This window comes from Aotus nancymaae, unplaced genomic scaffold, assembly GCF_030222135.1.
Source record: "Aotus nancymaae isolate 86718 unplaced genomic scaffold, 86718_ANA_hifiasm-v0.15.2.pri h1tg000040l, whole genome shotgun sequence".
NCBI lineage: Eukaryota > Metazoa > Chordata > Mammalia > Primates > Aotidae > Aotus > Aotus nancymaae.
This window is the reverse complement of record NW_026988454.1, coordinates 80,824,358-80,837,805: the sequence shown is the minus strand read 5'-3', so window position 1 is coordinate 80,837,805 and position 13,448 is coordinate 80,824,358. Positions and strand designations below refer to the sequence as shown.

Sequence of the window (13,448 nt, the reverse complement as noted above, 5' to 3'; positions counted from 1 at the left end):
TTATATTTGTATTTGCTTTATATTTAGTGAAAAATAAAAAATAATTTTAAATAGCCATTTAAATGGAAACCAATAAAAATGGATTTAAAAAGTAGAGTTGCATTAGGGTCCCAGCATTACCATTACAATTGAGAATAGAATTTCTTACTGAACTTTGTTTTTTTTTTTAAATATTTGTTTTTAAGTTTTTTAAACCTCTCCCTCTTACACAGAACATACTGAGCTTTATAACAGTTAGTGTGAAATTCTGTTCTCTTGTATTGAAAGAAACCCATGGACTATTTAATAATATGGAAAATATGTACATTTGAAGCCAATCACTCTTAATTCAGAGCCCATTTCCTTAGTGACCCATTTGGAGCAGGAGTACCTGACATTGGCATTTGGGATCCTAACATTGAGAGAAGTGAATCAAGCAAGTTTGTACCACCCAGAGAAAACCTCCAAGTGTATTGGGAAGCTCTGGAAACTGTATCTCTGCAACTCTTAATTTCTTAAATGTTAATATTTGCCACAAAAAGTATTGTCAGATGGGTATTGGATAAAGTTCAAGAGATTTCCTTATTATTGGATATAAAATACATAATACTTCTCATATGCAGATTGTCATGGAGTCTTTCTCTTGGGGTACCATAAGCAAATAACTTTGGAATCTAGTTTAAGAAACACTACTCTAGGTATAATAATTTAGATCATTAATTTATGTAAAAAACTTTTTGCTACTTTGTATTTGCTACTATGTTTTAGGTTTTGGGGGCTGTAGAGATAAAAGATACAGGCCTTACCCTCAAGAAGCTCTTGGTTTCAGTGGGAAACAATGAAGTGATTACAATATACCATGCTAAGTGCTGTGATCAAAGCAAGGATCCTTGGGACTGGTATGTTTGAAGGGAGTTTTGGTGATGACCACAGTTAATGTGGTGAGGCAGAGGAGAGGTGTTTGCAAGGCAGAGAGCAGCACATCAGAAAGCACAGAGGAGTGAGAAGGAAGGGACTGGTTTTCATTTACTTCCTTTCTATATTGTACGTTGAAGTTCAAACATCTTAAAGATTTTTGGTTCATTTCAGAAATTTGTAATTTTGTGAATTTTTGTTTTTTACTATTTTATAGGACAGAAACCACTTTTATTTGCTATAATTTGCAGGAGACAGCAAATGGTGGAATTTTTAGTGAAAAACCAAGCAAATGTACATGCTGTTGATAGGGTGAGATAGTACAGTAGTTCTTGTTTAAAATAAAAACCTGAGTGTTCTAGAGTGGAGTCACACAAGTCAGAAATATTAATAAGATTAACAGAATTATTGGCATATAGTGAAAAATACCAACACAAATAATCAGGTAGAAAGCAAATGTTTGGACTAAGCAACATAAAGAACATATAGTAGTATCCATTTTCTCTTATAATACAGAGCGTTTGTTATTTGTAATCTGATGTTTTTGGTATTGTAATCTTTTATTAGCTAAAGGTTTTTGTATTAGTTTTATTAATTTTTGAAGTGTGGACTTTTAGTTTATGACTACTAGTATTGCCATTATTATTATTTATTGTTTTCAGGCTGCAGATAGCTCTTATCTGACCCCTAGCCGATATGAATTACAATATATCAGACTAGGAAAGCAATGGGGGAATTTTCATTTAAATCTTTGCCTACTTTAGATAAATGACCTCAGCACAGTTTCTTGGACATCAAGGGACTATAAATCAGCAACTTGTATTATGTCATACCCCAGTGGAACAAGAAACTTTCTTGTCCCTTTCTTTTAGCCTTGGCGATAATTTACAAAGATGAACACTTGAGTACCCAAGATGTTTATAGACACAAGCTAGTCCATGTAAATGGCTATTATGTCTACATTGACAGGCAGGATATTAAATTGATAAAGTGTATTAAATTAGCCGTTTCATAATGACTTTATTAAAGTTCTTGAATGGAGATATTTCTTTGTTATTTTAGAACAGCGCTCATGCTTCCTGTACATTATGGCTTATCAAGTATTGTCAGTTTTTTTCTTCAGCAAAATATTTTTTATTTTATTTTATTTTATTTTATTTTTTATTTTTATTGCATTTTAGGTTTGGGGGTACATATGAAAAACAGGCAAAATTGTTGCATAGGTGCATATGTGGCAGTGTGATTTGCTGCCTTCCTCCCATTCACCTATATCTGGCATTTCTCCCCATGCTATCTCTCCCCAACTTCCCACCCCCAGCTGTCCCCTCCACTCCCCTCCAACAGACCCCAGTGTATAGCGCTCCCCTCTCTGTGTCCGTGTGTTCCCATTGTTCAACACCCGTCTATGAGTGAGAACATGCGGTGTTAGATTTTGTGTTCTTGTGTCAGTTTGCTGAGAATGATGGTTTCCAGGTTCATCCATGTCCCTACAAAGGATGCGAACTCATCTTTTTTGATGGCTGCATAATATTCCATGGTGTATATGTGCCACATTTTCCCTGTCCAGTCTGTCATTGATGGGCATTTGGGTTGGTTCCAGGTCTTTGCTATTGTAAACTGTGCCGCAATGAACATTCGTGTGCATGTGTCCTTATAGTAGAACGATTTATAATCCTTTGGATATATACCCAGTAATGGGATTGCTGGGTCAAATGGAATTTCTATTTCTAGGTCCTTGAGGAATCACCACACTGTCTTCCACAATGGTTGAACTAATTTACACTCCCACCAACAGTGTAAAAGTGTTCCTATTTCTCCACATCCTCTCCAGCATCTGTTGTCTACAGATTTTTTAATGATTGCCATTCTAACTGGTGTGAGATGGTATCTCAATGTAGTTTTGATTTGCATTTCTCTGATGACCAGTGATGATGAGCATTTTTTCATATGTTTGTTGGCCTCATGTATGTCTTCTTTTGTAAAGTGTCTGTTCATATTCTTCACCCACTTTTGAATGGGCTTGTTTGTTTTTTTCTTGTAAATCTGTTTTAGTTAGTTGTAAATTCAGGATATCAGCCCTTTGTCAGATGGGTAAGCTGCAAAAATTTTTTCCCATTCTGTTGGTTGTTGATTCACTCTAATGACTGTTTCTTTTGCTGTGCAGAAGCTGTGGAGTTTCATTAGGTCCCATTTGTCTATTTTGGCTTTTGTTGCCAATGCTTTTGGTGTTTTGGTCATGAAGTCCTTGCCTACGCCTACGTCCTGAATGGTTTTGCCTAGGTTTTCTCATAGAGTTTTTATGGTTTTAGGTCTTATGTTTAAGTCTTTAATCCATCTGGAGTTAATTTTAGTGTAAGGTGTCAGGAAGGGGTCCAGTTTCTGCTTTCTGCACATGGCTAGCCAGTTTTCCCAACGCCATTTATCAAATAGGGAATCCTTTCCCCATTGCTTGTTTTTGTCAGGTTTGTCAAAGATTGGATGGTTGTAGATATGTTGTGTTGCCTCTGATGCCTCTGTTCTGTTCCATTGGTCTATATCTCTGTTTTGGTAACAGTACCACGCTGTTTTGATTACTGTAGCCTTGTAGTATAGTTTGAAGTCTGGTAGTGTGATGCCTCCCTCTTTGTTCTTTTTGCTTAGAATTGACTTGGCTATGCGGGCTCTCTTTTGGTTCCATATGACGTTTAAGGTGGTTTTTTCCAGTTCTGTGAAGAAGGTCATTGTAGCTTGATGGGGATAGTGTTGAATCTGTAAATTACTTTGGGCAGTATGGCTATTTCACAATATTGATTCTTCCTAAACATGAGTATGGAATGTTTCTTCATCTGTTTGTGTCCTCTCTTGCTTCATTGAGCAGTGGTTTGTAGTTCTCCTTGAAGAGGTCGTTTACGTTTCTTGTTAGCTATATTCCTATGTATTTTATTCTCTTTGTAGCAATTGTGAATGGCAATTTGTTCTTTAGGTCTCTTATTGGTGTATAGGAATGCTGTGATTTTTGCACATTGATTTTGTATCCTGAGACTTTGCTGAAGTTGCTTATCAGTTTCAGGAGATTTTGGGCTGAGATGATGGAGTCTTCTAAGTATACAATCATGTTGTTTGCAAATAGAGACAATTTGACTTCTTCCTTTCCTATTTGAATACGCTTTATTTCTTTTTCTTTCCTGATTGCTCTGGCTAGAGCTTCCAATACTATATTTAATAAGAGTGGTGAGAGAGGGCATCCTTTTCTGGTGCCAGATTTCAAAGGGAATGCTTCCAGTTGCCCATTCAGTATGATATGGTTTGTCATAAATAGCTTTTGGTATTTTGAGATACCTTCCATCAATACATTGAGGGTTTTTAGCATAAAGGGCTGTTGAATTTTGTCAAAGGCTTCTCTGCATCAATCGAGATCATCATGTGGTTTTTGTCTTTGGTTCTGTTTATGTGGTGAATTACGTTTATAGACTTGCATATGTTGAACCAGCCTTGCATCCCCAGGATGAACCCTACTTGATCATGGTGGATAAGCTTTTTGATATGCTGTTGCAATCGGTTTGCCAGTATTTTATTGAAGATTTTAGCATCTGTGTTCATCATGGATATTGGCCTGAAGTTTTCTTTTCTTGTTGGCTCTGCTGGGTTTTTGTATCAGTATGATGTTGGTCTCATAAAATGATTTTGGAAGGATTCCCTCTTTTTGGATTGTTTGGAATAGTTTCAGAAGCAATGGTACCAGCTCCTCTTTGTATGTCTGGTAGAATTCGGCTGTGGACCCATCTGGACCTGGGCTTTTTTTGGGTGGTAGGCTCTTAATTCCTGCCTCAAATTCTGCCCTTGTTGTTGTTCTATTCAGGGTTTTGACTTCTTCCTGGTTTTAACTTGGGAGGATGGAAGTGTCCAGGAATTTATTCATTTCTTCCAGGTTTACTAGTTCATGTGCATAGAGTTGTTTGTAATAATCTCTGATGATGCTTTGTATTTTTGTGGAATCTGTGGTGATATCCCGTTTATCTTTTTTTATTGCATCTATTTCATTCTTCTCTCTTTGCTTTTTTATTAATCTGGCTAGTGGTCTATTTTGTTGATATTTTTGAAAAACCAGCTCCTGGATTTATTGATTTTATGAAGGGTTTTCTGTGTCTCTATTTCCTTCAGTTCTGCTCTGATCTTACTTATTTTTTGTCTTCTGCTAGGGTTTGTGTTTTTTTGATCTTGCTCCTCTAGCTCCCTTAATTTTGATAATATGGTGTCAATTTTAGATCTCTCCTTGCTTCTCATGTTGGCATTTATTGCTATATATTTGTCTCTAGACACTGCTTTAAGTCTGTCCCAGGAATTCTGGTATGTTGTGTCTTCATTCTCATTGGTTTTGAAGAACATCTTTATTTCTCCTTCATTTCATTGTTTATCCAGTCAACATTCAAGAGCCAGTTGTTCAGTTTCCATGAAGCTGTGCAGTTCTGAGTTAGTTTCAGAATTCTGAGTTGTAATTTGATTGCACTGTGGTCTGAGAGACTGTTATGATTTCCATTCTTTTGCATTTGCTGAGGAGTGATTTACTTCCAATTATGTTGTCAGTTTTAGAGTAGGTATGATGTGGTGCTGAGAAGAATGTATATTCTGTGGATTTGGGGTGGAGAGTTCTGTAAATGTCTATTAGGTTTGCTTGGTCCAGGTCTGAGTTCAAGTCCTGGATATCCTTGTTAATTTTCTGTCTCGTTGATCTGTCTAATATTGATAATGGGGTGTTAAAGTCTCCCAGTATTATATGGAAGTCTAAGTCTCTTTTTAAGTCGTTAAGAACTTGCCTTATGTATCTGAGTGCTCCTGTATTGGGTGCATATATATTTAGGATCATTAGCTCTTCTTGTTGCATTGATCCTATTACCATTATGTAATGTCCTTCTTTGTCTCTTTTGATCTTTGTTGGTTGAAGTCTATTTTATCAGAAACGAGAATTACAACTCCTGCTTTTTTTTCTCTATATTTGCTTGGTAAATCTTTCTCTATCCCTTTATTTTGAGCCTTTGTGTATTCTTGCATGTGAGATGGGTTTCCTGGATACAGCACACCAATGGGTTTTGGCTTTTTATCCAATTTTCCAGTCTATGTCTTTTGATTGGGGCATTTAGCCCATTTACATTTAGGGTTAATATTGTTATGTGTGAATTTGATACTGCCATTTTGATGCTAGATGGGTGTTTTGCCAGTTAGTTGATGCAGTTTCTTCATTGTGTTGATGCTCTTTACCATTTGGTATGTTTTTGGAGTGCCTGGTACTGGTTGTTCCTTTCTATGTTTATTTAGTGCTTGCTTTAGAAGTTCTTGTAAAGCAGGCCTGGTGGTGATGAAATCTCTGAGTAATTGCTTGTTCGTAAAGGATTTTATTTATCCTTCACTTATGAAGCTTAATTTGGTTGGATATGAAATTCTGGATTGAAAGTTCTTTTCTTTAAGGATGTTGAATATTGGCCCCCACTCTCTTCTGGCTTGTAGGATTTCTGCGAGAGATCTGCTGTGAGTCTGATGGGCTTCCCTTTGTGGGTAACCTGACCTTTCTCTCTGGCTGCCCTTAGTATTTTCTCCTTCATTTCAACCCTGGTGAATCTGACGATTATGTGCCTTGGGGAAGCTCTTCTTGAGGAATATCTTTGTGGTGTTCTCTGTATTACCTGGACTTGAATATTGGCCTGCCTTGCTAGGTTGTGGAAGTTTTCCTGTATAATATCCTGAAGAGTATTTTCCAGCTTGGATTCATTCTTTCAGTCACATTCAGGTACACCTATCAAAAGTAGATTAGTTCTTTTCACATAGTCCCATATTTCTTGTTGACTTTGTTCATTCCTTTTTAGCCTTTTTCTCTTATCTTGCCTTCTCGTTTAATTTCATTGAGTTGATCTTTGACCTCTGATATGCTTTCTTCTGCTTGGTCAATTTGGCTGTTGAAACTTGTATATGCTTTGCAAAATTCTCATGTTGTGTTTTTCAGCTCGATCAATTCATTCGTATTCCTCTCTAAGCTGTTTATTCTCATTAGCCTTTCATTAAATGTTTTTTCAAGGTTCTTAGTTTCTTTGCATTGAGTCATAATATGTTCTTTTAGCTCAGAGATATTTCTTGTTACTCACCTTCTGAAGCCTGTTTCTGTCAATTTATCACACTCATTCTCCATCCAGCCTTCTTCCCTTTCTGGTGAGGAGTTGTGATCCCTTGTAGGAGGAGAGGTGTTCTGGTCTTGGGTGTTTTCATCCTTTTTGCACTGGTTTCTTCCCATCTTTGTGGATTTATCCTGCTGAAGTCTGCTCCAGGCCCTGCTTGCCTGGGGATCACCTGCAGTGGCTGCAGAATAGTAAGGGTTGCTGCCAGTTTCTTCTTCTGCTATCTTTGTCCCAGAAGGATACCCACCAGAAGTCAGTCTGAGCTCTCCTTTATGAGGTGAGTCTTTCGATATATGGGGGTCAGGGAGCTGCTTGAGGAGACAGTCTGTCCTTTATAGGAGCTCAAGTGCTGAGCTGTGAGCCCCGTTGTTCATTCAGAGCTGCTGGGCAGGTATGTTTAAGTCTGCTGCAGCAGAACTCATAAACACCTTTTCCCCCGCCCCAGGTGCTCTGTCCCTGGGAGTTAGGGCTTTATTTATAAGTTTCTTTCGTACTGCTGCCTTTTTTCAGGGCTGCCCTGCCCAGCGAGGAGGCAGCCTAGTTACAGTCTGCCTGCAGAGGCTTTGCTTAGCTGCTGTGGGCTCCACCTAGCTGCTGTGTGAACTTCTCCATGTTCCTGTTTATATGTGTATAGTTAGAACTGCCTCAGCCATGGCAACCCACCTCTTTAATGGCAGACTCTCTCTGTAATGGTGGACTCCCTCGGCAATTGTGGGGTGCCTCACCAAAGGCAGACTACTTCCATAGTGGTGGACTGTCTTGGTAATGGCGGATGCCCCTCTCCCACAGAGCTGGATAGTCCCTCGTTCAGCTGTGCTTGCTGTGGAACTCTCAATCCAGAGCATTTCAGATTGCTATTTTTGATAGGGGTGGGACCAGCCAAGCCTGATCACCTGGCTTCCTGCCTCAGACTCCCCCCCATTTTTTTTTTTTAGTTGTACGGGTGACTCTTTATCCCAGATGTTCCAGTTGCCTATTGAAAAGGTGCCAGGATCTGTGTGATTTCCCATGTGGCCACCTACTATGCCAGCTGAAACAGCCACGCTGAGATTCGTGGTGCATTTTTGCCTGGGAATCTCCTGGCCTGGCTCCTTGTTTCACTCCCCTTTTTATCAGTTGAATGGGTGACTCTTTCTCCCAGGAGCTCCAATCACCAGCTAAAATGGTGCCCGGACCATTGTATTTTGTGTGGATTCCTGCCCTGCCTGCTAAAACAGCCATGCTGGTGACCCATGGGGCTCCTCCACCTGGGAATCTCCTGGTCTGTGGGCAATAAAAATCCATCTGGAAATGTGGTGTCCAGTCACCCTCCACACTTTCACTAGGATCTACAATCCTGAGCTGCTCTAATCGGCCATCTTAAATCCGTCTCCTCTTTTTTTTTTTTTTTTAAATTTTGTAGAGGCAAGCTCTCACTATATTGCCTAGGCTGGTCTTCAACTCCTAAGGATAAGTAATCCTCCTACCTTGGCCTCTCAAAGTGCTAGCCACCATGCCTGGCCTGATTTTCTAATGAGTTATTGGGTCTTGAAATGTTCGATTTAGCAGTAAATCTTGTATTGTCCCCTCGGGCTAGCTCCTGTGTCTTCCTTATTTGAATTTTCCAAGAAGCTAAGATGTTTTCTAAGTCCATGGAAGGCAATCTTTCTTTACAAGTAAGAAGGGGGAAAAAGGCCATTCTAATTATTCTGTTGTTTCCATGGATTCACTTGCTGTATTGTTGCCATTGCAACTGCTCCTGCAATCTGATAATGATTGACCTTTGCCACCAGGATGCATTCACTGATTCAGACCCCTCAGTTTTCATGGTTATTTATACATAGAGTTCAAAGCTACGGTGTTTATTAGTTCACTTATGCTCAGCTATTATTCCCAGCACCCTGCTCTGGGAGCCAGGCCTCCTAGCTTTATCAACACAAATAGAGAACAAATTGATGCTTCCCCTACACTAAAAACATTATTTGGAGCCCACATCTTAGCTAGACTTAGCCTAGGCCTTCATAGTATGTTACCCTTTGAGACCCCTGTTGGTCTTTTCTCTAACAAATATTAGTTGAGATTGTTTCCAACAGTCAGAGATGTTCAAATAATGTTGCAGGAAGAGATTAGAGTTCCCTTTCCCTTTTGCTATCAGATTTGTATCTTGAGGCTTTTTTTTATTTCCTGTGCAGCAGCTTTGGTTCGATAGCAGAAGGTTCCATGTTATCTTTCCACAGAGCAGTAGGAACCAACTTGCAATTGGCCCCTCAAGTAATCCATTTCTACAATAATAAAAATCTCCCAGGTGAGTCATAGCGAGGACCATGTTGCTTCCAAACATCCTGCTCACCGGTACACCACGGGTTGGAAAAACCACACTAGGCAAAGAACTTTCATCAAAATCAGGACTGAAATACATTAATATGGGTGATTTAGCTCGGGAAGTGTGATCATCGGATATCATGGAGTCTGGCAAGATGGCTTCTCCCAAGAGCACGCCAAAAGATGCACAGATGATGGCACAAATCCTGAAGGATATGGGGATTACAGAATATGGGCCAAGAGTTATAAATCAGATGTTGGAGTTTGCCTTCCGATATGTGACCACAATTCTAGATGATGCAAAAATTTATTCAAGCCATGCTAAGAAAGCTACCATTGATGCAGATGATGTGTGATTGGCAATCCAGTGCCACATTGACCAGTTTTTTACCTCTCCTCCCCTAAGAGATTTTTTATTAGATATCGCAAGGCAAAGAAATCAAATGCCTTTGCCATTAATCAAGCCATATTCAGATCCTAGGTTGCTACCAGATAGGTATTGCTTAACAGCTCCGAACTATAGGCTGAAATCTGTACAGAAAAAGGCATAAACTTCTGCAGGAAGAATAACAGTCCTGTGGTTAAGTGTTGATTTGGTTACTAACAGACCAAGTACTCCCACACTAGGCACACCAACCCCACACACCACGTCTGTTTCAACTAAAGTGGAGACTCCCATGTCCCTCACAGGACAAAGGTTTACAGTACAGATGCCTACATCGCAGTCTCCAATTGTAAAAGCTTCACTTCCTGCAACTTCAGCAGTTCAGAATGTTCTCATTAATCCATCAATTGGGTCCAAAATTGTTCTTTTTACCACTAATATGGCGTCATCACAAAATACTGCCAATGAATCACCAAATGCATTGAAAAGAAAACATGAAGATGATGATGATGACAATGACTATGATAATTTTTAATCTAGCCTTGCTGCATGTAACATGTGTACTTGGTCTTGAATTTATTATACTGATATTAAACATGCATGCTGGATGTTTTCAAGTTGTGTTTTAGAAAACTTTAATAATATTTAATGTGTAAATACAATTACCATATTTTTCAATTTAAATGAATGTTCAGCCTTAAAAGTGTAAGAAAAATAAAGCTGTCATTCATTAACTTGAAAAAAAAAAAATCTCCCAGGCTACTGCATATCTACCTCATTTTAAATATATTTTAAAGTTCTGCCTCACAGGAAGCCATTCAATAAAATTCTCCAAATCTCAAATAGGTGAGTTGGATTTAATAGAGCTAAGCTTTATCTGTGACTCATGAGTATCCATGTATAAAACAGGGATTTGCACTTGTTTCATCAGCACACACTTTAAAATTGGATCAATGCAGAGCAGATAAGCATAAGCATGGCTGCTGCCTAAGGACGGCACAGAAATTCATAAAGCATTCCATATTTTGCATTTCCCCTGGAAGGTCATTTGGCTATTCATTGACCAGCTCAAAGGAAGCAGTGTGAGTCAAACCACAACAGGAGATACCCGATATTAAAATTGTGATTATCACTATAAAACTATTGATGTACGGTGATGTATGAAATGAGAACAAAGCTGAGTAACATATGGGATGTTACATGCAAACATGTTGTTAGTGTATGTCTTGGAAGTGGGAAAATGTCAACTTGCATTTCCTTCATAAACCTGAAAAACAAAAGCAGGGCTTTTTTCTTGTGTGTTAGTTGGAGAGGACCATGGAGATCCAGCATGCTGGCACAGATGTGCTGGCTCAGAGTTTGAGGAGGTAGAGAAGGAGTGGTGGTAGTCCCAGCCAGGTTTTGACATCTGTTAATTTTCTGCTCTTGGTGTGATTGATGAGCTCAGTAATAGGGGGCAATTATGTTATCTATTTTAATCAGATAATATATATATAAATTTAGTTATAAGTTATGAATTAGCTAAAATGCCCTGCATTACAAGCCACAATAGATACAACTAATAAACAAAATTAGCACTTAATAACATTTTATCAAAACTGCAACATTTGAATATTAGAACCTTTGGAAAAACACACATCAAGCTTCATTTGGGACTCCAAAATTGTTTCAACAGTAAAGTGGAAGGATAAATTGTTCCATTGCTTTGCTATTTCTCTGAACATTTAAGCATGTAATCTCATTACATCTTCCTAACAACCTAGTGAAGTAAGGTAGCAAAATCCTTATTTTTTAGAAGAAACCATGGAGGCTAAGAGAAGCAACTTGTGTGAACACAAATACCTATTTGTTACAGAGCAAGGACTTTTTCTGAGTGCAGGACACTTTGCACGATGTCCAGCTACCTACAGTTAATTTACTGAGGTGTCCTCCCTCCATTTATGAGTACTTCACTTTTTTTTTTTAATTAAAAAGGTAATAAACTTGTAAAGCTTAAAATTTTGAAGTGTATGGGACAGAAATTAAAGTTCTGGTATTAGCGCTGATTTTGTCTGAAATGGTTTAAGAATTTAATATGGTAAATATTTTTTATTTTAGTATTAAAATAGAAATTTTATTTATTACTTTTTTTGGTTTTACTATTTATTACTTTTTTTATACATAGAATTTGACACCAAATTTTGGAACATAAAAAGAAGATACTTCAATGCAAGAAAGACTTCTGATAGTAAGTTTCTCATTTATCTTGTTGGTCCTACTCTTGATAAAAAAGAAAGTAAGGTGTAAGATTAAGGTAGTTTTAATGGAAAAAGACCAGTTTAAAAATATGTGTAAATTGCAAGCATACACACACACACACACACACACACACACACACGTGCATAAATTAATTTTCAAAATTTAACTTCTTTAGTTTGGAATTCAGAGTTATTTAAGAAGGTAGTTGTATGTAACTTATAGTCTGAAACAGTATTGTCTGAAAAAAAATCATTTACTTAATTACAATCCCTAAAATTCTATATAATATTTTTTGCATAAATAAGAAAAAAGATTAAGGTAGTATGTTGTATGTTTTCTCTATAGTCACATTATAACAAATTGAACTTGTTATACATATGGATCTTCTATTTAATTTTTATAATGAATTGTTTATATTTAGTAAATAAATAATTATAGTTGACCTATGAATAATGTGGGGGTTAGGGACTCTAATCTCTGTGCAGTTGAAAATCTGAGTATAACTTTTAATTTCCCCATCTTAGCTACTAGTAACCCACCATTGACTGGAAACCTTCCTGATAACATAAATCCATTAATACCTATTTTATTTGTGTTGCATTATTATATACTGTATTCTTACAACAAGGTAAGCTAGAGAAATGAAGCTGTTAGAAAGAAAATCATCAGAAAAAAATATTTTGACTTCATAAAACATAAGTGGATCCTCACAAGGGTCTTCATCTGTCTATGGATTTCAGAGGCAGAAGAAAATCTGCATATAAGTAAAACCCAGCAGTTCGAACCCCTGTTGTTCAAGGGTGAACTGCATTATGTACTAATTTGTGTCACTAAGAAAGTAACTATCTTTAGAACTGGGAACTCAACCATCCCTTTCTTGTACCATAAGCAAGTGGCAATGAGAACTGTAAAATTTAACCAGCGTGCACCCATACAAATTGGAGATAATGTTTTGGAGATACCTACTGAGTGCAGAAGACAGAAAAACAATTCCTTTGTGAGAAGTACAAGTTATGTTACATATTCTTACCTAAGCAAAATGGTTTTATCGATCATAGTTTACACACACACACACATGTGCACATGCACATATACACACACATACATGTGTGCTCTTGCACGTGCATATGTACACACCAATAAGTTAAAAGTCCTGCTGATTCTTTATGACCAAATCCGCTATTTTCAGGGAGCAGCTGATAACACATCCTACACTTTGGATACAGTTCTTTTGACTTTTTGACTTGTTCTGTGATGAACTGCCTTTAATGGGTGAACCAGGTTTCTATTTTTATAAGAAATAAAAAGATTAGAAGCAAGTAAAAGGAACTCTATGATCAGTAGTAGACTGTTGTACTTTATTCAGTGGTCATATGTTTTTCTCCAGGTATACAAGTTACTTGAATGATGAGTTCTCCAGTTATACAGGTTACTTAAATAATTAATTATTATTATTATGTTTATTTCAAGCAAAGCTTCATCTGTAA

At 37.6% G+C, this 13,448-nt stretch overlaps 2 pseudogenes; both read left to right on the top strand.

Annotated features, from left to right (window-relative positions):
• Nucleotides 1-9,478: 9,478 nt before the first annotated feature.
• LOC105734455 (transcription initiation factor TFIID subunit 9-like) lies at nt 9,479-10,258 on the top strand (annotated as a pseudogene).
• A 380-nt stretch (nt 10,259-10,638) lies between these two features.
• Nucleotides 10,639-10,751, top strand: LOC135268548 (U6 spliceosomal RNA; annotated as a pseudogene).
• The last annotated feature ends 2,697 nt before the right edge of the window (nt 10,752-13,448 follow it).